The sequence below is a fragment of the Pelodiscus sinensis genome, chromosome 2, assembly GCF_052426305.1.
Source record: "Pelodiscus sinensis isolate ZL-2025 chromosome 2, ASM5242630v1, whole genome shotgun sequence".
NCBI lineage: Eukaryota > Metazoa > Chordata > Testudines > Trionychidae > Pelodiscus > Pelodiscus sinensis.
In genome coordinates this window covers 253,623,193-253,649,028 of record NC_143053.1, presented here as the reverse complement: position 1 = coordinate 253,649,028, position 25,836 = coordinate 253,623,193, and positions in this window count along the sequence as shown.

Sequence of the window (25,836 nt, the reverse complement as noted above, 5' to 3'; positions counted from 1 at the left end):
TTGCGCCCTTCACCCTCCCCCACGTACAGGCCTGTAGAAGGTTGCCGGCTCAAATCAAATCCAGAGGCCAATTCACTTGTGTGTGACTATCAAAGAGACATTAAGGGCAGGGGGTGGGGTGGATAGAGGGCATAGGCCAGTTCACTTTGTTAGACTCACTAGAACAAACGGGGATGTTATTACATTACATTTACACGGTATATGTCCCAGTAATTACATTTGCTCTGAATTAATGAAAACTAGTGCAATATAAATGTTATTATCTTCACGTATCTGTAAACTTTTGTTGGCTCATGCCTTATATACACCCCATAATTCAGTGGTCCCAAACCTTTCAGGGCTGCCGGGTGCCTGGGGGTGGGGCCGCTCCCGCGCCTGGTGTCGGGGGGCAGGGTCGCTCATGTGCTGCGCGCCCGGGGCCGGCACCACGCATGTGCCGCGCACCCGGGGTAGGGGCCACCCACGCGCCGCACGCCTGGGGCCGACACCATGCATGTGCCGCACGCCCGGGGCGGGGGCCGCCCATGTGCCGTGCGCCCGGGGCCGGCACCATGCATGTGCCATGCATCTGGGGGCAGGACTGGCACCATGTATGTGCTGTGCGCCGGGGGCAGGGCTGGCCCAGATCATTTGTCTGGTGCACATAAATGCCTCGGCAGGTGCCATGACACCCGCCGGCACCAAGTTGGGGACCACTACCGTAATTAGATACCCCTGGGTTAAAGTGTGCTTTAGGGTTAAAGTTTGATGTGTAAACTTCACGTGTTTGCTGTTGTTCCTCAAAGAAATCTTGTGTATGTTAATGAAGGACTGAAGGGCTGTAAATGAAGACAGTTCACTTCAAAGCCAGGGTCATGAAGCAACAATGGGAATTCAAAGACTGTCTGAATTCCTTATCCTTCATCAAAGGAAGGACCCACATGGGGGACAACTGTTAGCTTGTCTTCCCTGAGCTGGATGTACAAATGCAGGTTTAAGAGCATAATCCGACATCTCAGAACTGTTTTGGATTCTAACAGAATGGAATACCGAACCGGTGGACAGAGATCCCCAAAATATTCCTGGGGAACCCTGAGAAACTTTTGGAAATCTAGCAGATTACTACAGCTTTGTCTACATTTTGGACTTACAAACTCAGACTCACCTCTTCGTGTATTTACCTGCTTTAACCTCTCCTTAACACACAATCTTTTTCTTAGCTGATAAACATTTTGTTAGTTTATGACAGAAATTGACTTCAGCATTAGCTTTGGTGAGAGCCAGAGAATTAATCTGACCTGGGGTAAGTGACTGGCCCTTTGGGGATGGGCTTGGCGTGCTCCCCCACCCCCAGGCCAATCAGGGCGTGTGGGCGGAGGAGCACGGGAAGCCTCCTTCTGTCCTGCAAGGAGCAAAAGTGTCACAGGCTCCTTGCAGGGCTGGGACAGGGCGAAGGAAGTTTCATGCAGCTCCCCCGCCCACATGCCCTGATTGGCCTGGGGGCGGGGGAGGTAGCGAAACTTCCTCCGCTCTCCTCCCCGCCCTGAAAACAGCGTGTGGTGCTTCTAAGCACCTATTCGTGCTAACTGATGCAACACCTGATGTGATGCAGTGTTGGGTGTAGTGCCCAATATAAAAAAACAGGGCTATGTAGCACTTTAAAGACTAACAAGATGATTTATTAGGGGATGAGCTTTCGTGAGCCAGACCCACTTCCTCAGATCAAATAGTGGAAGAAAATTGGCACGACCATATATACTGCTGTGTACATTGGACAAACGTCTCAGACGCTTCGCCAAAGAATCAATGCCCACAAAACGGATATCAGACAGGATCACAAAGAAAAAACAGTTTCTTGCCATTTCAACCAGAAAGGGCATTGTCTCAAGAACGTGATTACCTGCATCCTGCTTCAAAGGCATTTGAACACCAGACTTGAAAGAGAAACCTCTGAACTGTCGTTCATGCTTAAATTTGACACTTTACGCTGGGGTCTTAACAAAGACGCTAATTACCTTACCCATTACAAAGATAGCTTCCCCAATTATCACCTCTAATATCATTAGCTCATAGACATTTACCTGCCCCCCAATCCTCCCTCTGTTCTGAAATTTGATTTGTCCTTTTTATATGTGTTCACTTTTTTTGATTGTATCCTTTGGTATATATGGTCATGCCTATTTTCTTCCACTATTTGATCTGAGGAAGTGGGTCTGGCCCACGAAAGCTCATCACCTAATAAACCATCTTGTTAGTCTTTAAAGTGCTACATAGTCCTGTTTTTTGTTTCAGTTAGACTAGACTAACACGGCTACATCTCTATGACCAATATCATAAAGACTGGGAGGAAGGATGTGCTGTGCAGCATAAGGGGACTATCTAGGACTCCCTGGCAAGACTAATATAATAATCCAGGAGGACACATTTTGTTCCTGCCTTAGTGAAATCTAATGGTAGATTGTACCACCTGTTTGGGTGTCTGCCGTGTTTTCCGACCCCCCTGCCCTGAGATGGCACTCTCGGCTGTGAGCTCCTCTAGATAGCCTGACAGATGTGGAAAAGGGTGTAAGTCATAAGACAGCCCATGGGTACGAGCTTAAATGATTTTATCTGGTACAAAGAGTCCAGAATATGCTATGGGAACCAGAAGGTGTAAGCGACATCAGCCTAGATTCTGAATTTGGCTTAGCGTGTCTGAGATCACGATTGTGACACAGGCTTGTATTTTGAGCGCTAAATCTGATTGCAACCCTGACGTGTAAATGTGATTGTAAGGTTGAAAACCAGCCTCTGTCCACATCCTCAGAGGCATTCTGGGGACTTGTGCTTTTCAGCACAGAAGTGGAGACGTACCCTGCTAGCTTTGCTCAGGTAGGGGGCTAATACAAGCAATGTAGCTGGACTAGTGAACATAACATAGGAACAGCCACACTGGGTCAGACCAAAAGTCCATCTAGCCCAGGGTCCTGTCTGCCGACAGTGGCCAATGCCAGGTTCCCCAGAGGGAGTGAACAGAACAGGAAATCATCAAGTGATCCCTCCCCTGTCATTCATTTCCAGCCTCTGACAAACAGAGGCTAGGGACACCATTCCTGGCCATCCTGGCTAATAAGTATCGATGGTCCTAACCTCAAACTAGCTGCACACCTGTGTACCCAGCAAGTCAGGGGCATCTGTGTACCCTAAGTTGTCCTCAAGAACAGCGTTTGCAGGGTCTTGCATGGTTCCAATCGCTTAGCAGCAACTCGGTGTCTAACCCAGTGAATGCCAATGAAAATGAGGTAGGATCAGAGGTTGACATAGGGCAAGAACAAGTTAAAAATTACTTGAACCCAATGTAGGAGTCTTTAAGATACCAGGGGCTGATAAAAATAAATCCTGGGCTACTGTAGGGGCTGACTGAGGAGATATCTGAGCCATCAGAGATGATCTTTGAAAAGAAGAGGGGAGAAATTCCAAAGCACTGGAAAAGGGCAAACACACTGTCAATCCGAAAGGGAAATAAAGATAACCCATGGAATTACAGACCAGTCAGTTTAACTGCTGCACCCAGAAAGATAATAGAGCAAATAATTAAGTAATCAATTTGCAGACACTTAAAAGATAATGAGGTGATAAGTAATAGCATGGATTTGTCAAGAACAAATCACGTCAAATCCAACTAATAGCTTTCTTTGACAGCGTAACATGCCTTGCGGTTAGAGGGGAAGTAATACATACAGTATACTTTGACTTCAGTGAGGCTTTTAATACCGGCTTTCTCATAAACAAACTAGAGAAATACAATCTAGATGGAGCTACTATAAAGTGGGTGCATAGCTGGCTGGAAAATTGTGCCCAAAGAGTAATTATCATTAGAGATTTTTAACAGCAGGTTAGACAAACACCTGTCAGGGATGGTCTAGAATAGAAGGTGCCATCAGTGAAGGACACTGGAGCAAATGACCTCTTGAGGTCCCCTCCAGTCCCATGAGTCTGTGATTCTGCCACCCTAGAAAACCACAGGAATGTGCCAGAAAGTGTCTTCAATTTCACCCTGGCCCCCTGAAGGAAGCAATAGAGCAAGAGGTGCTTTGAAGATGCAGCTGGACTTGCCATGTCAGAGAAGCCAGGTGGTCTGTGGAGCTCAGGCTATGTCTACACTGCGGGGCTGCGTCTACACTGAGGCTACGTCTACACTGCGGGTGTTTTGCGGAAGAGGAAATGCAAATGGAGCACTCATTTGCATATCTCGTGCTCTCATTTGCATTTCTTCTTCCGATCCTTTTTGTGAAAGAGGTTTTTGTGATAAAAAGCCCTGTGTAGATGGGGCCATTTGTCGGGAAAAAAACCCCAACCTTTTGCGTAAGAACCTATAAACCTCATTTTTTGAGGAATAAGGGCTCTTGCGCAAAAAGGTTGTTTTTTTTTCCCAACAAAGGGCCCCATCTACCCAGGGCTTTTGATTGTAAAAATCTCTTCTGCAAAAAGGATTGGAAAAAAATACGCAAATGAGAGCGTGAGATATGCAAATGAGGGCTCCATTTGCATTTCCTCTTCCGCAAAACACCCGCAGTGTAGACGTAGCCTCAGTGGCCTGTCTGCCTGGGAGAAAAGTGCAAGAAATCCCATAGCTCTGGGAACTATGGAATAACCTACAAGTTTCTACCTAACTTCAGGCAGTCAATAGTTGACTTGTGCCTTGAAGAATTAAGTTTCTTATTCCTTGTAGATTTTTAATATTCTGATGTAGCTATGTGTCCAATTCAGCTGAAGAAGTGGATTTTACCCCTGAAAGCTCATGAATCTATAAACTTTTGTTAGTCTCTAAGGCTACATCTACACGACACAATTATTTCAGAATAAGCTATTCCGGAAGAAATACTCGGAAATAGTTGATTTCAAAATAGCACATCTACACTACAGGGAAACCTGGGAATTAGTCCAAGGCAGGCTCCCCTAATGTGGATGCGCTACCTCAATTAAGAACCCCAGGAAGCACTGGGGAGTAATTAATTTGAATGGCCCAGGGGAGGAGCTATTTCGAAATAGCAGCAGTGGAGCGTCCACACTACGGCTATTCCGTAATAGCTATTTCAGAAGAGGCATTGTTCCTCGTGGAATGGGGTTTACAAATACCAAAATAAGCCACCCGTTATTTCGAAATTCTTTCAAAATAATGGGCTAGTTGTGTAGATGCAATTATTTATTATTATTTAAATCGCTGCTTCATTTTCCTATGTCTAGTAGACTCATCTACATGGCTCCCTCGATGGAGCCATGTAGTCTAGACATACCCCTAGTGTACTCTGTGCCTTAGTTCCTGAGCTGTGGATTGGGAATAATCCTTCCCTACCTGCTAGGGCAGGAATGGAATCTATTAATGATGGGAAGGAGCTCTGGATTGGGTAAGAAGATTGAAATACCGCATTGGGAAGGGATTCAATCTTGTTGGTTTTATTATGTCTAGCTGATTATTGTCAAGAATAAAAAGGTATGGAAATGATCAGTCAGTGACACTTTTGCATTCCCTGTTGCAGCAATTAGGTTTACTGGGGTGTCTTTGTGTCCAGGCAGAATTCCCCAGAGTGATACCCTGAGGAAACATTGCCTCATCACTTCACTGATGCGCTCTGAGACAATAACATTTTAATATGTATAACACCCTGCTTCTTTTTATTCAGTGAAATTCTGTCAGTCAGCTACTGGGAAGTGCCAGCACTAAAGAGATGCACTTGAAAGCAGGCTGTGTCAAAGAAGAGATCAAAGCACATTCCTTAATTGGCTGCACATATTTTCACAACATCGTTCCAGCTCTGTAGAAAAGGATCTGGGGATGCTGCAGAAAAGGACCTGGATGGAGATCACAATGGATGAGAAGCTGGATATGAGTCAACAGGGTGCCCTTGTAGCCAAGAAGGCTAATGGCATATTGGGGTGCATTAGCAGGAGCATTGCCAGCAGACCTAGGGAAGTGATTATTCCCCTTTATTCAGCACCGCTGAGGCCACATCTGGAGTATAGCATCCAATTCCGGGGCCCCTGTTACAATGTGGACACATTGGAGAAAGTCCAGCAAAGGGCAATAAAAATGATGAGGAGGCTGGTACACATGATTTTATGAGAGGCTGAGGGATTTGGGCTTATCTAGATAAGGGAAGAGTGAGGGGGGATTTGATAGCAGCCTTCAACTTCCTGAAGGGGGGTTCCATAGAGTAAGGAGAGAGGCTGTTCTCAGTAGTGGCGGATGACAGAACAAGGAGCAATGGTCCAAGTTACAGTGGGGGACGTCTAGGTTGGATATTAGGAAAAAACTATTTCACTAGGAGGGTGGGGAAGCACTGGGATGGGTTACCTAGGGAAGTGGAAGAATCTCCATCCCTAGAGGTTTTTAAATCTTGGCTTGACAAAGTCCTGTCTGAGATGAGTTAGTTGGGGTTGGTTCTGCTTTGAACAGGGGTATGGATTAGATGACTCCTGAGGTCTCTTCCATGCCCGAGGATTCTATGGTGTAGGATGCAAATGGCTATAAACGTAGGAAAAGTCTCATTGCTCGTCCCCCCTCACTATGGAACCCTGCGGCATCATTCTAGGGGGTTCCTTCTGTTGGTGGAGGTAAAGGTAACTGAAGCAATGAACCTGCCTCGTTGCAAGCTTCCAATGCACCTGACTCTTGAACTACATCCGGCCTGTATTTCCACATCTTCTCCAGAATGCAGCCTGCCCGTCAAGCCAGAGGTGATTGTCTTTCCTCACGTGGCCAAATGTCCACTAAAGACCAAGATGAAATCAGTAAATTCATCTTCATTTGTGACTACCTTAGGCCTGGGTCTGCAAGACACAAGAGGACCGTATTCACCTAATACTGCACTTAGTTCATCTTTTGCTATATAACTTCAGTAGCTCCATTCCTCTGGCTCCAATTCTCTATCATGTTGTCAACCCAGCTGGCCTACTTTAAAATCCAGGGTGGCCTGAATATAATCTCTACAGCATCTTGCTGGGAGGAAAAAAAAAAACTTTTTTGATGAAACATGCAGACTCAGCAACACCAGAATGTTTTGCAGATTTGTGTTGGTTTGGCAGAAATGTTCATTTTAAAACAAATTAAGCCTCTAATAATTATCCTTCCCCGAAAAAAACCCTAGGCTGCGTCTAGACTGGCATGATTTTCCGCAAATGCTTTTAATGGAAAAGTTTTTCTGTTAAAAGCATTTGCGGAAAAGAGCGTCTAGATTGGCACGGACGCTTTTGCGCAAAAGCACTTTTTGCGGAAAAGCGTCCGTGCCAATCTAGACGCGGTTTTGCGCAAGAAAACCCCAATTGCCATTTTTGCCATCGGGCCTTTTTTGCACAAAACAGTTTTTAGCTGTCTACACTGGCCCTCTTGCGCAAATACATTTGCACAAGAGGGCTTTTTCCCGAACAGGAGCATCATAGTATTTGCACAAGAACACTGACAATCTTACATTAGATCGTCAGTGTTCTTGCAGAAATTCAAGCGGCCAGTGCAGACAGCTGGCAAGTTTTTCTGCAAAAGCAAGTGCTTTTGTGGAAAAACTTGCCAGTCTAGACGCAGCCTTAGTGTTTTTCATTTTCACAACAAAATGTTTGAGATTTTCCTGTTTAAAATGCCATTTTTTTGGTTTCAGAAGTTCTTTTAATTTTTTTTTTAATTGAAAAAGTGGTCAGAAGCAAAACAAAATGTTTTGGGTGAAATGGAAATGATGTTCCTGCGTAAAATGATATTTTTTCACCTTGTTGAGTTGCTGGAAATTTGAATATGGTGAAAAAGGGAAAAAAAGGACAGATCAGGCCCACAACAGGTCCTAGCCAAAACCATTTTTCTTCTTTATTTTTCAAAACTGCCAACTAGCCGAACAATCCATTATCGCACAACTCTGTGGGTATGAGAACATGTGAGCAACATACCGGGTGCTTAACTTATATGAGGCATATGTGGAATGGGCCCATCCTGGAACCTTCAGAGCACCCACCACTTGCTTCAGAGTAAAAGGGTGTTAAAAGCCCTCAGATTTATATAGGAGCTTTTCTGAAAAGAGAATGTTTTGGCTGAAATTTTTGGAAGGAATTCAGCCTGAGGCAGACAGCAGGCATAATAGAATTTAGAAGGAATGCCTGAAGTTTTGCGAAGTTCTAAGCAACTGAAAACAGAGTCTTATAATGGAAACTGTAAGGCAACCTTAGCAATAGAAGTACTCTCACTTCCACCTATGCAAAGATTCTTTATGCTTCTTTTCTGCTCTATACTTGAGTCCTACATCCTCTCAAAGGGTATGTCTACACTACCCCGCTAGTTCGAACTAGCGGGGTAATGTATGCATACCGCACTTGCTAATGAAGCCCGGGATTTGAATTTCCCGGGCTTCATTAGCATAAGCGGGGAGCCGCCATTTTTAAATCCCCGCTGCTTCGAACCCCGTGCAGCGCGGCTACACGGGGCTCGAACTAGGTAGTTCGGACTAGGGTGCCTATTCCGAACTACCGGTACACCTCGTTTCACGAGGAGTACCGGTAGTTCGGAATAGGACCCTAGTCCGAACTACCTAGTTCGAGCCCCGTGTAGCCGCGCTGCACGGGGTTCGAAGCAGCGGGGATTTAAAAATGGCGGCTCCCCGCTTATGCTAATGAAGCCCGGGAAATTCAAATCCCGGGCTTCATTAGCAAGTGCGGTATGCATACATTACCCCGCTAGAACTAGCGGGGTAGTGTAGACATACCCAAAGAGAGGAGAAAAGCATGAGAGTGGTGTGATGGATAGGAGGAATGCTGTCCAGCACCTGGTGACTAAATGGTTTAACTCAGGTAGCTAGCTGGGGTGTTGGCAGAAAGCCAATGGGAAAGACTATTGACATTTGAATTGTATATAGATACCTGTCTGCTCCTCTTTTGTGTGAGTTCTAAATTAAGGTCTGGAGGGAGCAATATGCCATAATCAGAACTACCATGCCTCCAAAGGATTCGGGGCATGGAAGTGGACTGGACCATGAAGGGATCATGAGTAAATAAGGGGGAAATGTATATTTAGTTGTGACCAGGGTATTTTTCTTTGTTTTGGTTGTTTGATTGAACTTCTCTGTGCCTTCCTGCCCCCACTCACCATATTTTAATCTACAGCCCGAAGAGATTGTGTTGTGATCTGTTCTTTTCTTAGTTGCTCTGTGACACCTAGCAACCAAATATGCTTTATCAGGTGTATCTTTTTGTTTTGTTTTGTTAATAAAATCACCCTTTTTAAGGCAACAGTATGATTCTTGTGTCCCGGAAGGTGACAGGTCTGTGTGTGGGCCTGCCTAGCCTGAGACACAGCTATCAAAGACACAGTTTGTTGTCTGTGTTTTCTTTTGTTTTTTTTTCAAGCGCTCTTGTGGCAGAAGAGCTTGGGGTACCCCTGGGGAAGGAATTCAAATGTTCCTTCTGGTTTTTTTAGGGTTCTTTAAAAATCACTCGGTGGCAGCCTTGCTTCCGGAGTCAGTGCCTCTGTGACTCTGGCGAGCGTTTTGTAAGCAGAGCCTATAGAGGTGAGGTATTTAAGGGCTTTTGTGGGTCCCCACCTTCTGCACTTGGAGTGCCAGAGTGGGGAACAGCCCTGAGAAGTGGTTACCACAAAACAGTGACAATGCCCGCTTACCCTGGCATTCTGGGATTGTAGGTAAGACATATGGAAGGTAGTTGCCTTTCTCTCCTTAACACTGAAGGGCTCAGCTGAAGGACTGAGCACAGGACTGGGTGCGACACTTGTTCGCAATCAGAATATGTGTAGCTCTGGGAGGATGCAGAGATCTTCCAGGGTTACATCAGCTCCTCTGGTTGCCTTATAGCAGGCTCAGAGTCAGATAGGGTATGTCTACATGACATTCCTCCTTTGAGAGGGGAATGCAAATGCAGACAAATGAAATTGCAAATGAAGTGCGGCTTTTAATTTCCCATGCTTCATTTGCATAATGGCGTCTGGCCACTTTTCCGAAATATCATATTTCGAGAAAAAAAATGTGGTCCACATAGGGTTATTTCAAAAAGAAACCCTTCCTTTGAAATAACCCTTAAGCCTCATTTTTTAAGGAGTAAGGGTTATTTCGAAGGAAGGGTTTCTTTTTGAAATAACCCCATTTTTTTCTCGAAATGCGGTATTTCAGAAAAGCAGCCTGACATCATTATGCAAATGAAGCGTGGGAAATTCAAATCTGCGCTTTATTTGCCATTTTGTTTGTCTGCATTTGCATTCCTCTCTCGAAGGAGGAATGCAATGTAGACATACCCATACAGAATATGCAGCTGCGTAGGACACCCAAAAATGTGGGACACCATTTGGTCTTAGGGTGTGTCTAGACTACAGGGTTTTGTTGACAAAAGTGGACTTTTGTCGACAAAACTAAACCTGCATCTACACTACCGCTGAGTTCTGTCGACATAACGTCGACAGAACTCAGCAGTTTTGTCGACGCTGGTAAACCTAATTTTACGAGGAATAACGCCTTCTGTCAACAGAAGGCATTATTGCATCTAAACTGTCCTTTGCGTCTACACTGCCATGTCGACAAAGCAGCTTGCTTTGTCGACAGAACTGAATGTAATCTAGACGCTCTTTGTCAACAGAAGCTTTGTCGACAGTATCTGTCGACAAAACTTCTGTCGACAAAAGCCTGTAGTCTAGACGTACCCTAAATGTCCACCTACCTGCCTCTTCCTATCCCTGTTCAGTGGCTCCGCTTCCTTCGGAGACGATCTAGTTCAGGGATGGGGAACCTAAAGCCAGTGGCCGGCTTGTTTGGATCCGGTCCCTGAGGTTCAGGGCTCTCTACCTCCCAGCATTAGGGAGTCCACACTGGCGCTGCAGCCCCTTGCGGGGTTGTACACACAAAATCTACTAGGCTGGGCCCTCTTAAGCTCTGATGTGTGAGGGAAATGTTGGGAGCGTTTTTCTCTCTCTCAGTCAGGGGCCATGTCGGTGACAGTTTGTTTTGTTTTCGCTTCTCACTTGTGTGTGGCCCCCGACGGATTTTTCTGTGGGTCAGTGACTCCCGACTCAACAAATTTCCCCACCCTGGATCTAGTTAACTTAAAAGTGACAAAGCCTTCCAGACCTATTTGCAAAACACTGAACCTATGAAAGAGCCATTCAAGTGGCAATGAAGCCTTTTAACAGGCATTTGCCAATCCCAGGTCTATCCTGTCAGTGTCTGAACGGACTGTTAGTCGACAGCACCTTAGTTTAAAATACTGCAGGAGTGTGTTGCTAAAATGACATCCTTAAAAAATCATCACTCCCCCTACTCCCGGTCTGCCATCGGGCATAGGGGCACCAGTTTTATAGTGCTGCGTTGGGCCCCATAAATCCCTAGGACAGCTCTGAGCAGGCTACCCACAAAGCGCTAATGAAGTCAGTGCAAACTAAAATTTCAGACTTGTTTATACAGCTCTATATACTACCCTGAAATGCAAGTACAATATTTACATTCCAATGGATCTATTTTATAACGATAGGGTGGGAAAAACGCAAGCAAGCAATTTTTCAGTAACAGTTGTGCTGTGACACTTTTGTCTTTTTGGGACTGAGTTTGTCCACAAGTCGTTTTTTAAATGAGGTGAAATGTGGGGTATGCAAGACAAATCAAACTCCCGACAGAGGTACAGAAGTTTGGAAAGTTTGATAACTGCTGTTTCAGAAACCCTAACGTATGAGGAAAGATTAAAGAAATGGGGCATGGTTAGGCTTGAGAAAAGACGACTGACTGGTGGGGGAGAGGGGAAAGCTTAGAAGAGTCTTCAAATATGTGCAGGGCTGCTATCAAGAGGATGGAGATGGATTGTTCTCCAGGTTCATGGAAGGTAGGACAAAAAATCATGGGCTTTGGGTACGTCTAGACTACCGCGTTTTGTCGACGGAAGTTTTGTTGACAGATACTGTCGACAAAACTTCCGTCGACAAAGAGCGTCCAGACACATTGAGTTCTGTCGACAAAGCAAGCTGCTTTGTCGACAGAACTCCGTAGTCTGGACGCAACGTTACAGGCAATAACACCTTCTGTCGACAGAGTTCTGTCGACAGAAGGTGTTAAGCCTCGTAAAATGAGGTATACCAGCGTCGACAAAACTGCTGAGTTCTGTCGACGTTATGTCGACAGAACTCAGCGGTAGTGTAGACGCTGGTATAGTTTTGTCGACAAAAGTCCACTTTTGTCGACAAAACTAGGTAGTCTAGACACACCCTTAGTCTGCAGCAAGAGAGAGAGTTAGGCGAGATACTAGAAAGACTTTCAAACTCTCAGCCTGTGTCTAGACTGGCAAGTTTTTCCGCAAAAGCAACTGCTTTTGAGGAAAAACTTGCTAGCTGTCTACACTGGCCGCTTGAATTTCCACAAGAACACTGACTTCCTACTGTAAGAAATCAGGGCTTCTTGCGGAAATACTATGCTGCTCCCATTCGGGCAAAAGTGCTTTTGCGCAAAAGGGCCAGTGTAGACAGCTCAGATTTGTTTTGCGCAAAAAAGCCCCAATGGCGAAAATGGCGATCGGGGCTTTTTTGCAGAAAAGCGTCCATGGCCAATCTTTTGCGGAAAAGCATCTCTGCCAATCTAGACGCTCTTTTCCGCAAATGCGTTTAACGGAAAACTTTTCCATTAAAAGCATTTGCAGAAAATCATGCCAGTCTAGATGTAACCTCCGGGTGGTTAAGCCATGGAATGGGCTCCACAGGAAGTCATGGAATCTGCACCATTGGAGGTTTTTAAGAACAGGCTGGAAAACAGACCCTGTCATGGGTGGTTCGGGTTTACTTGGTCCTGCCACAATGCAGGGGGCTCGACTTGGCGACCTCTCGAGGTTCCCTCCAGCCTATTTCCTGTAAGCTGTGCAGCCTGGGCGGTGGATATGCTAGTCAGGGGAAGGCACTGTCTTCCCAAACCTCCAGCCTGGCCGTGCCCACACTCCACCCCCAGAACACCTGCTGTAGGTATATCGGGGGGTGGGGTGTTGTTGCCACTCAAGCGCTTTTCCTCCACTTTCTCCCGGGCTGGGGCTGTACTCCCTCCCCCTTCCCCATTGTCTGGGGAGGCTGGGGCCATGCACCCACCCACCCTCCCCATGCTGGGCTGGGGGCTGGGACACGGCCCTGCCTCTCCGTGGTGTGGGGAGGGGTGGTGGGCAAGGAGGCAGCTTTTGCATCGACCGTTCGATGAGTCAATAGGGCTCCTCCACCTTTGAAGCGTAGCAATAGACCTAGGGCTGTGGCTACACTTCAAAGGCGCTTAGCTCAAGGTCAGCTGGGGACTCCTGCTGGCCCCAGGCTCCACGCGGCACTGCCGGTTTGAAACGCTGCGAGGAGCCTGCCCAGGGCTGCATGTGGCGTTTCAAAGCGGCAGAGCCATGTGGAACCCAGGGTCTGGCTCTAGGCTCCAAGTGGCGCTGCCGCTCTGAAGTAGTCCAGATTGTGGGAAAAACTGAAATTTCCACCCCTTCAGATGCAGCAAATATTCCTCCTCTTCCCCCTCCCCTGCTGCCTCTTTCTAAGAGAGCCAGCAAGGGGAGGTGGGGGAAAGCGACTAGTCGACTATCCCAGAAGCATTTGCTTATGAGATATTGGACTAGGCTTCACATCCATAGCAGGTGCGCCTTTCCACAGCCAGTGCTAGGGCTGCCAATTTTCTCATCACACAAAATTGAACACCCTGGTCCTGCCCCCTCCCTGAGGCCCCATCCCCACCCACTGCATCCCCCCTCCCTTGGTGGCTTGCTCTCCCCAGCCCTCCCTCACTTCACTGGGCTGGGGTGGGGATTGGGGTGCAAGAGGGCTCTAACTGGGGGTGGAGGCCCTGGATTGAAGCCATAAATAAGGGATTTAAATGCAGGAGGGGGCTCCAGGCTGGAGACATAGCCCAATTGTGGTGAATCAGGCCCTATAATTATCACCCGCCCATGGGTCCTCTCTCTTGGCCCCAGGAGTAGGGTCTTCCTAGCCAGTGCAGTGGGCCTGGCTAGAGAATGATGAATCAGGGTTATTATCTGTGTTCAGAGGGAGCCATAGGACGCATGCAGTAAGTTAGAGCAGCCTTAAAGCTGCTCTAACTCTACACTAGGATCAGGGCAGGCACTGGACGATGGGGAACATAAAAATGGTTTAATTTCACATTTCCCCTTGCCCCATTCTGACCCCGACACTCAGATAAAGGTTAACTGAAAATCAGGCCCCGACACGCAGATCGATCAAATGTCCACAGCAGGTGTTACTTTGTAGTCATGTGACTTGCAGAAGTACATTGAAATTTTGTTTGGAATTCAGCAACCGAACGGTAGCTGACTTACCAGCTCCTGAGGGTGAGGGAAGAGAGGAGCAATTTAAGGAACAGCTTAAATCTTGTTTAGCGGGGCCAAGTTCAGCTGTCCCTCATTATGGGAAATGCCTTAGATCAATGAGCTGAATAATTCATGGTCAGACTCTGCCACGCTCTCAGTCTAGAGCTACTTGGACATTTTTGGTCAGCAATTTCTTTACTGGTAAATGGTATTTGCTGAAATTTTCCCTGGGATGAGGTCAGTTTTGTAGAATTGCTTTTGCTTTTCCATCAGGCAAATCAAACTAAATACACTCGAACCTCCGTACTACAGGTGTCCCTAATCCGGGAACACCCATGGTCCGGAGGAGACTCTGTGTGCTGCCACTCCTTCTCCCCACCAGCAGGGGGAACATGCTCCCCCAGCGGCTTTCCCCCCCAGTTCCCATAGAAATGGGAAGGGAGGGGGTGTGAGCCATGTGTGCCCCTGGGAGTGGGGCACCAGATAAGTGCCCACCCTCACCCCCCAGTGCTCTCCCTGGCCTCGCAAAATCATAAACCCAGCATACCCTGCTTCCCAGGGTTGCCGGATTAAAGAGAGTCGGGTGGATTTCATTTTTGGTTGGCTTGACTTGAATGGAAACAAAATCAGTTGTTGAACGGAAATGGTTTGTTTTGAGTCAGTTTGACAATAAACTTATGTCGGCCTGTGGGAGTTATAGTTCATGGGTCTTGTGTCTCCATTCTTCTCTATGGGCTGTGCCCCTTAGCCAGACTCCATCTGCCTGTGATGCATTGTGGTCTCCCCTCTGTCCAAACTAGGTAGAGCCCCCTGGGCAGGGCTGGCCTTACCATGAGGCGAACTACGGTGGCTGCCTCAGGTGCCAGACTGTGTGTGGGGGGAGGGTGCCACTAGGACCCAGAGAATTGAGATCTTTCCAAATTTGGCCCAAGCGAGGAGGCATGGGGGCATCATTTGAGCTCCCTGCCTCAGGTGCCAAAATATGGGCCGGCCCTGCCCCTGGGAGTCACATGACTGGGAGAATATCCTAGGGGATGCCGTCTAGCGGCGAGGCCTGGCCTAGAGGAGGAACAGCATCACGAGTCCACCAAACTATACCTCCTATGAGACCCCACAGTGCTATAGCGGATACAGTTTTATGGCAACTGAGAGGCGGTGGCTTGGGTCTGTTCAAGAGACCAAAGTGAAGAGGTTTCAATTCAGCACTCTCAGAACACTGGGTTTGGATGGCAAACTTTTTTACGTTTCCAAACCCAAGGGGACTTGGGGGTTTTTAAAAACTTTTCGTTCCACAAGAAATATTTGCTATGTCGGCTTTGCACCCTGATTCTGTACGACCCCAAACCTGTCGATATTGCCACATCTGAAGGGGTGGAAATTTCAGTTTTTGCGCCACTTGTGCAGCATCTCACTAGGATGTAGTACCACGGAAATCAGCTTGCAGCATAAAGCGCTCCTGGACACGAATAGGGATAGCTGTTCTGAGTCCTTAGTGGCCATTCATCGCTCTGCTGAGCAGCTGCCAAACCAGGGGCAGGGAACCTTTTTTGGGTCGGGGGCCACTGACCACAAAAAAATCAGTTGGGGGCCACACACAACTGAGAAAAAAAATCCCTCACTGATGTGGCCCCCTACTGAGAAGGAGAAAGCCACTCCCGTATTTCCCTCACACACCAGAGCCCAGGGCTAGGTCTAGACTACAGGGCTTTATCCGAAAGAGCTACGCAAATTGCACTCTGCAATTTGTGTAACTTTTTCCGATAGCTTTTCCGGAAGCGGCTTTTCCGCCATTTGGCCCCGTCTAGATGGGGTCAAATGGCAGTAAAGCCTCCTCTTTTGGTGGAGCCCTTATGCCTCATGAAACGAGGTACACAGGGCTCCCCGGAAGTGCGTTTGCTCGTCTGTGAAAAAGAGCGGAAGAGCAAACACATTCCTTGGACATGGCGGGGTTTTTGCGGGATACCTCCGGTACCTTGCAAAAACCCTGTAGTCTAGACGTAGCCTAGGGGGCCCCGGGTTAGTTGATTTGTATTCTCCAGCCACACCGTGGGGTGGTTGGGTCTGTAACGCCAATACTGGGGGGTGAACTCTGAGCCCCAGAGGCCAGATCCAGGCAAGTCAGGGACTGTATCCAGCCCCATGCATTAGATTCCCCACCCTTGTGCTAAACTCTCAGAGCTGCGTTTGAGCACGTACTAGGCTTGGTATGAATCCTGTTTGGGTGAGCTGGGAACAGCCTCTTCTTTGATCATGGCAAACCACTGGTCAGGAACTGAATATCCTAGGTCCTTACTACCTGCAACTCGCTTGAAGGCTGTGGAGTAGTCAACATCTGTTAACCCCAGGCCTGCAAATAGAGTGTGTGATGTGAGCAGGAACTGAGCACAGCCAGAGGGTGCGATGCACCTGCCCCTCCTAACGGAGGCACCCTTCACTCTTGGTCACGTCTGACATATTCTTCAGCTGACCCTTAGGGCAGCATCTAGGTGGACTGGGGAGCCCCTGGAGAATACACTCAAGGAACCGATGGCTCTGAACTCCAGGTCAGCCTTCAGGCAAAGCAGAGCAATCAGAGAACGGAACCTCTACTACAGACAATGTAACCAGGTGTTATGCACCAGAACAAGGCTAAATGCAACTTTCCTCCCCACAAATCACCTCGAAGAGGCTTCGGAGGCGATCGCAAGCAACTCCTTCACCTCTACCATGGCTCACACGCCTGCTCTCTCTCATGGGAAGTTGCGCAGCCATAAAATGATTTCTAAATGACCCATCATTAAGCCGCTCAATAAACGTAATAAGCGAGACAGATTTATTTTAAATCCCTGGCCAACAAATGCGTTCAAGGGAATGAGTAAACACAGCAAGCAATTGTTCAGTGCAGATGGCAGCAGAAAGTGGGAGAGTGTCTGGTAGCAATGAAATATGGAGCTAGATAGATCCCACCTCCCTGAGATCATAGAGTGCTGTATGTGTCGAAACTCAGGCAATTGAAGTGATTTGCGCAGTGTCAGTGTCACAAACATAAACCAAGGGACTGTGATTAAGGCACTGGCCCAGGGTTCTGCATCTGCTCCCTGTATTACTTTGGGTAAACTGATTAATCTCTCCTGCTCTCGGGTCCCTATACCTGTAAAATGGCACAATCTGTGCTACCTTCCACCTGCAAAAATCGATGAGCTGGAGGTTGATTTTCCAGCATTTGATTTAGCAGGTCTGGCAATGACCCACTAAATCAACTGCTGCGGGCATCCCTGTCAAACCTGGAGTTGTTGCAGTTGCGAGGAGTAAGGGAAGTGAGCTTTTTTGGGGGCAATGATGATCTCTTCCTCTAGGTGTGTACAGCATCTAGCACAAAATGGCCCTGAGCTTGATTGATACAATTACCAGTGTAATACAGCTAAGAATAAAAGGAGACTTGGCCCATTGTCCTTTGCTCTTCTTATTGGCGAAGAGCCTCACTTGAGGTGCCGCTTGAAAATGAATCTAAACTGGATACTTTGTGCAATTTCAGCCATGCAGTAAGATGCTTCCAGCTAAAATTCTTTCTAATGAAATCTTAGCAGAAAATAAATGAGACAACTCTCCTTAAAAAAAACCCCAAACCCCCCTAATAATTGAAAAAAACTTACCGTACAATCCATCAGCCCTTCTTCCCTTTGGGAGAAATGTAGATTCCTGAAAGATTAAAGTCTTGTTATTTGACCCCACAGAGAACTGAGATACATCACTCAGTCATTTTAATTATCGCTATGTGCACACAGCACAAACAAGTTGGAAACGAGTAGTTGTCTTAAAGTGGTTCCTTGTCAACCTCTCTGTGGTGGCAGCTGGCCTGATGTTGTATGACATCATTTGTGGCTGGTGCCAGTCTGGGTGCCCACAGTCAGAGTGTGAGAACCTCCATTTTGTATCTGACATCAGATCGGCCTGCATTTGGCCACACTTAGGGCACATTTACATTTCCAGGAAGATCGATGCTCTGGAGATTGATCTTTCAGCACTTGATTTAGCAAGTCTGATAAGGACCCAGTAAATCAAATACTGAGCACCTCCCCTTCCTGCCCCCTCCCCCCCCAGTCAACTCTGGAACTCCTTGCAGTTGCAAGGAGTTCAGAAAGTTGACGGGAGAGTTTCTCCCATTGACTTCCTGCTGTGGGCCACCCCAGAAAATTGATGCAAGGTACTTCAGCTCCAGTTATGCAATTCATGTAGTTGGGGTTGTGTATCTTGCATTGATGTTCTCTGCCAGTGTAGAACCCCCAGTCGACGCTGTGTATCTTGCATAGATTTTCTCCACCAGTGTAAGTCCTAAGTGGAACTATTAAAAGTGTCAGAATCTGGCAAATGACTAGTTCCAAAAAATGTCCTCAGCACAGAGCCACCCCGGGAGGGAGAACAAGGGGGGCAATTTGCCCCAGTCCCCGGACCTCGCAGGGGCCCCCACGAGCATGTCTGAAGTCTGAGGTCTATAGCATTTTTTTATGGAAGGGGCCCCCGAAATTTGCTTTGCCCCAGGCCTCCTGAATCCTCTGGGTGGCCCTGCCATAGGAAGACCCGTCCCCCCAGCCTGGTTACCACTCTTTGCCTTCTCCTAAGTACTGAAGCATACATCGGTATCATTAGATCTTTAACCACTTCCCTTGGGTCCTCACATGCTGCAGGGTCCCTCTCCGAATTCTTGCCCGAGGATGTGCAGAATAACGCTCTGAAATTGAAGTAAGGGCCAGGCACCTCTGAGTTGTTACTACAGACCTACATCAGTGTAACTGAAATGGAAACATGACCCGTTCACTATATTTTGCCCTGGTCAACTCTGTAGACTTTCAGGATGGAGGTGACTGCTGGGATTTGAACTTCTGGTTTCTCGGAATCGATCTAGAGTCGTTGAATGTGTGGTGTGAAGGCATTGCTGTGAGAGAGTGCGTTAGCACACTAAGCATGCATTAGCCCAGCCCACGGCAGTGAGCTTCCACGCCTGGCCTGAGACTGGGCCTTACACAACTGTGCTAAAAACACCCATGTAGACACTGTGGTTTGGGCTGGAGCTTGGGCTATTGATGCCTGAGATGGGACTCAACTTCAAAGCATTATTTATATGTCTATTTATAGCCAGGGGAGCTGACCGACTGGCTGGGCCCCTGGGCAAAATGGGGGGGGGGGACACAGTTCCACGCTCCTGGAAGAGGCAGGGTTTGGGATACAAGGGGCAGGGCCGGGCAGTCAGCCCTCAGCACCGCCCATCCCCTCAGCACCATCCAGAGCTTGCTGTGGGGCTCCGGCGGTGATTTAAAAGGGCCAGGGCAGTAGCGGCAGCTGGGAGACCCGTGTCCCTTTGAATTGTTGGGCCCCAGAGCAGTTTCTCTTTATCCCCCTGCTGGGGGGCCTGCTTATAGTGCAGTGGTGCTAGAGCCTGTCTGCTCTGAGACTCGTTGCCATAGGCTACGCCGATGTACTGTAGAACCCCAGTCTACACTGGAGTCAATGGGAACCCTTCTTTCGGGAAGGAGCCGGACTGGCCCATGGACGCTGAAGCTCTGTGTTTGCAGCCTCTCGGTAACTCTGTTGGAAAGTAAGACGCTCTGTGGGGAGTGCCATGTGAGCACTTGTTTGCGCTGGAAGGAAAGAGTGTTTCTTGAATGCTGGCAGGCTCCCACACTGAGCCGCTCATCCTTTAAATAAACCAGACCAGAGCCGTATTGACCTAACGACCCAACAGTAAACCAGCAGGAATCACACTGGCAGACTAGTTTCAAGTAAATATCGCTGCGGCTCCTTCCAGCCGGGGTGTTTTCCAAGATACAGCAGCCTTCTGCTCCAACGGAGAGGGCCATGGGTCAGATCCAGAGGCCACGGAAGTCAACTAGAGGATTTGTGCTGCCTTTCGGGGGCGTTGGATCAGGGCCTACATGCTCCTACCAGTAGGTAGCTAATCTCACAAGGGTGGGCGGATGCAGCTCTCTGGGACTGACGTCCAGCTATTTTTGTGATCATCTAATGCCGGATCATCAAGATACGGCCTGGGGGCTGAATCCGGCCCGCCAAGCTGTTTGATCTGGCTCGTGGCATGACCTGCCGAGCCCCCAAGGCTGTTCAAAATGGCTGGTGGATCCTTCTCTCTTCCTCCCTACCAGCCTCTGGCATCCTAGTCCTGTGTTTGATCCACAGCTGGTGTAAGTCAGTAAAGCTCCCTTGAGCTAAAAAGTTGGGGAGTCTCTAAGCTCTGAGGTGGGCTCAGCATGAGGAGACAACATGGAGATCAAGCTCAGGTTTTGAAGGGCATGATGTGCAATCTCTTGGCCCTTTTTTTTCAAACATCTTAGCTTTTTTAAACATCCGGCTTCAAACTTTTCCATCTGCCTGTCAGGAAGCAGGTGAGGAGAGATAAGATAACAGCTTCGCCCAAAATAGACAGGGTGAGTTGTCATCCTTGGCAGTATTTTTGTTGTCATATTCTTGACAGACGGAGTGAAAAAGGCAGAACACGCAGGGGCAGGGATATTTGCTTATCTCCTGGCTGTTTACTTTTAGAGGCCCTAGGAAGCCATACAGAAATGGGAATCCGTACTTTCTGGAGTCAATGAAAAAACATTTGTAAACAAGCTGGAAAGCTATTCCTTTTGGCTAAAATCAAGTGTTGAGGCGCTGAAAGGCTTAGGAGAGAACCATATAGTTTCCATTGCACAGTCAGTAGCATCTGAGAATAGGCACTGAGTACAGCTGGTTGAAAGAGGCAAAAAAGATCTCATGACATTTGAAATTTTGATGGAAAAAATCGAAAAAAACTAGTTTCTGAACATTTCAACTAGCTTTAGTTGGGCATAGATGTGGTGAGCTGTGGAACCCTCAGAATCAGGACTTCTGGTCAATGTTCCCTCTAATCTTTTCCATCCATGTGCAGATGTTTTCCGTTCATGTGCAGAATAATTTTAAATGTGCATCGAGGCATGTTGGAATGTACACCAGCAATAGAAACAAAAAACCTAGTTTAAGATGCACTGATAATTAAGTGGGCAGCATTTGAAGCTCTCCTGAGCAGTTGCACAAGCGATAGCTTACAGGGAACACTGGTTTTTATGAATCACCTGTGATGGTAGAACGAGTCAATTAGGTCATAATTTTGAGCTTGAGCAGAAAGGTAGATACGTAAATAAGAATCCTGATTTTCAACTCATTAAGAGCTGCAGATATGCAATTGACCAGAGAATCTCATCACTATTTAGGTGCCCTTTAATCACCCATATTAAAAAATATTCAGCTTCACTTTTCTATGCCTCAGTTTCCCCACTGGTAATGATAGAGCTGTGTGAAGAATGCAAATTCTGCTTCACAAAAGCTTTTTGTACTTTGGCTTTATTCTGAATTGGAATGAAACCCAGAAATGTGCAAATCCCCTACGGAAGATAACTCAGAGGAAAAACAATTAGTTTGGATTCTGCTGAAATGTTCCATTTCAAATTGGAAAATAGTGTCAAAGTGAAAAATTGAAATTGTCAAAATGAAACATTTTCAATCCAAAAATGTTGGAATGTGACATTGTGACACTGTTGGAATTTCTCTCTCCCTCCTAGTTTTTCTCCAAATGGCAAAACTGACACAGTATTGTGAAACCTTTAACTTTCAATGGGACTGAATTCTTAATGAGCTATTATTTGTATTATTTGTAGGGCCTCTTGATTGCTTTTATCTTTTCCAACTGGGACTTTTCATTTTGGAAAAGAGACAACTAATGGGGGATATGATTGAGGACTATAAAATCATGACTGGTGTGGAGAAAGTATATAAGGAAGAGTTCCCATAACACAACAATGAGGGGTCACCAAATGAAATTAATAGGTAGCAGGTTAAAAACAAACAAAAGTATTTCTTCACACAACACACAGTCAACCTGTGGAACTCCTTGCCAGTGGATGTTGTGAAAGCCAGGAGTATAACAGGATTCAAAAAAGAGCTAGATAAATTCATAGAGAATAGGTCCATCTATGACTATTAGCCAGGATGGGCAGGGATGATGTCCCTAGCCTCTGTTGCTCAGCAGCTGGGAATGGAGACAGGGGGATGGATCACGTGATGACCACAGGTTCTGTTAACTCCCTTTGGGGCACCTGGCATTGGCCACTGTCAGAAGACAGGATATGGGCTATAGAAGGACCTTTGGTCTGACCCAGTATGGCCATACTTACGTTCTTAGCCATGGATCAGGTCTGCACTGTGAGTCTGAACATCTCTAATGACACCACTTCAGAGCACAAGAGTACTGAGAAACAGGCTGCGAATATTGTTACAGAGAGGCCGAGGTGAATGGTGTCGTCAGGGCAAAGGTGGTGGTCTTAGCAGCACAGTCCTACAGTGTTGAATTGCTAAGGATGATTACACTGCTCAGAGACCAGGCGCTTTCGATTGTACTGTGGGTGGATCAGAGCAATTGGTTTTGTCTTTCATAATTAGCAGTTATTACGCTATGGGGACGGGCCTGGCAACAGTGGGGAGGGCAAAGGGGGCAGTTGCCCTGGGGCCTGGTGATTCTAAAGAACCCGGAGATCCTGGCTTGACTGTGGCAGTGGTGACCGCTGGAGCCTTGGGCTCGTTAAAGCCTCACCCGGAGCGCAGGGCGGGGCATTCCAGAGCCCTGCGCCACATGCTCCGTGCAGCTCTGAGAGCGTGGCTGGGAGGGAGCGTGTGCCATGCTCTGGGCAGCGCGAAGGGCTGATGGCCCCAGCTCTGCCCCTTTTGCCTCAGATCCTGCCCCTTCTGAGCGTGTGGAGCCCGTCCCCCCACCTCGCCAAGGCCTGGGGAGGAGAGAATGTGGTCTGGCGGCTGAGGGGCCAGGCTGGGATTCGGCTGGTCTGCGTTGAGCTGCTGTGTGAGCTTGGGTACAGCACTCGAAGGGACAACATCCACTTCAAAACCAGGGCCAGGACTTTAAAAAAAAAAAAAGGCTGCTTACGCATAGGCTCCTAAATCCTGGTTCGAGGGTCCTAAAAACATGTCTTTGTTTTCAAAAGAGCTGCCCCCCCTATTGCAGTCACATGTAGGTGCCTCAATACGGACTTTGGGGGAAGGGTTCTGGGTTTGTACAGTGCCTTGCACACTGGGGTCCTGGTCAATGACAGGGACTCCTAGGCACTGTGATAATACAAATAACAAATAATCATTCATGTCATTGAGAAGCCCGACATCAGGCATGTGGCTTTGTAAGCTCTTCCCTCATGTCTTGCCCTCATCGAGGACTGTGGTCGCACCGTCCAAATGTCAGGGCAGAGTTTGTTTGTCCATCAGATCCGACTTTCTTCATGCACATAGCTCGTCTCCACGCACTGATCCTTGGGCAAACTCAAGATAGTTTGTTGGCACATCCTGATGCTTTCTCCTCACACGCCACAGCCGGGTGGCACCATCGCACCTGTGCGCTGCTCAGACATCACCTGTTCCTGCTCCAGGAATAGGGTGTCTGGAGGATGATTGCTTCCAGCTGATGCTTACAGACAGGAAGGAGAGGAAAATATATTTACAGGCAATAGTTGCAAGATCTAGAAAGCAGCCAGGTTTTCCTGGGGTGGGGGAGCTCTGAGATATATCCCCTGAAGAAGCTGCATATGGAGATGAGGTGCATCAGGTAGAGATGTTTCCTGTTCTCCAGGGATTCCCGCAGGAGCAGCCCAGGCACATCTCGATGTAGGTCACTTTCCACACACACACGCTCAGCCTATGACGGTGCTTCAGGAGCCATCCTGGAATAGCCTCCTGCCCCAAACACTGTGTCTACTCTGGCGCGATCTTGTGCAAAAGCGGCCGCTCTTGCGCAAAAACGTGCTGCCTGTCTACACTGGCCGCATGTTCTTGCGCCAGTAAACTGACGTTCTAATGTATGAAATCAGGGCTTCTTGCGCCAGAGCTCTGACTTTCCTGCTCAGGAATAAGTCCTTTTGCGCAACTGTTCTTGAGCAAGAGGCCAGTGTAGACAGGCAACATGAATTTCTTGCACAAGAAAGCCCTATGGTTAAAATGGCCATCAGAGCTTTCTTGCGCAAGAGTGTCTACACCGGCATGGATGCTCTTGTGCAAAAGCACATCTCTTGTGCAAAAGCACATGTCAGTGTAAATGCTCTCTTCTGGAAGAGTTTTTGCACAAGAACTCTTCTGCAAAAGAGTTCTTGTGCAAGAAGCTGCCAGTGTAGATGTAGCCAGTGTGCGGACAAGTGAAAAGATGGTACGATTGCTCAGAGGACAATATGGGGCTTAGCAGGAATGGATGCAGTTGTCCTCAGTAGCCCCATCAACCTCAGCCTGGCTCCTCCTGAAGTACACCAGGATAAGGAAGAGGAGACTGTGACCCAGGCCTTTTGAGTTGGCAAAAGGCCCCTCTACCATCTGTATGCCCCAGATTCCTCATCGGTGAAATGGGGGTGACACTTTAACATGGAACATTGTGTGGCACAGAGTATAGCGGTCTGTAAAGTGTTATTCCTCCTGCAAGGAGGTTTAACGGTAGTTCAAATTAGGAGCTTTAATTCGAACTACCTAGTCCGTGCTGTGTGTAGCCGCGGGCAGGTAGTTCGAACTACAGGCATTTAAAAATGGCGCCCGCCCGGGAACATGCAAATGAAGCCCGGGATATTTAAATCCCGGGCTTCATTTGCAAGTTCGAATGCCTACATTAGCCACCCTAATTTGAACTAGGGTGGCAGTGCAGACATACCCGGACTCCCAGGCTCTTTGCCTCCCCTCCTAGGGTTGCCAGATGGTTTCCCAAAAAATACTGAACCAAAACAAAACAAACAAAAAAACAAAAAAACACACTGAGCTGGGCCCCGGGAAAAACAGAAAATACCGAACATTTTAGATGTCTGGTATTTTCTGAATTTTTTTACCAGACACGAGGCAAAAATACTGGGCTGTCCGGACACCTGGCAACCTTATGAGGGCTAGCTCAGTGGTTTGAGCATTGGCCTGTTAAACCCAGGGTGGTGAGCTCAATCCTTGAGGAGGCCATTTAGGGATTTGGGGCAAAAATCTGTCAGGGATGGTACTGGGTCCTGCTGTGAAGGCAGGGGGCTGGACTCGATGACCTTTCGAGGTCCCTTCCAGTTCTAGGAGGTAGTCAATCTCCATTCATCTCATATCTCCCCATTCCATGTTACCTGAGGGTGGAGCTGGTACTGCAACGGCAGAAGGAGTTGCCAGCGGGGGTCTGCTGCTTTCCTTGCTCTGCCCCTCCCAGTGGGAGGAAGAATAGAGACTCCTGCCCTTCTGAGGGCTGCGTCTGTACTGCAGCAGCTCTGCGGGGTGAGGTGGAGCTGGAGGTTGTGATCCTTTCCCTGCTGGGAGGGGCAGCAGCAGAACGCCTAGCGCTCCTAGTCCCCTCTCCCAGCCCTGTTCTCCTGTGGGCTGGGAGAGGCAGTTCTGTGGAGGGGCTTGGAGTGGTGTGGCAGAGCTGGATTATCCAACAGGTACAGTGCCTAGGGCCTACCAAAAAATTCACAATTGATTTGAAAATAAGAAAACTGCTCAATCAAACCTAATAATAATTTGCTGTCTTTAGTCAACAAACAACATGCAGGTATA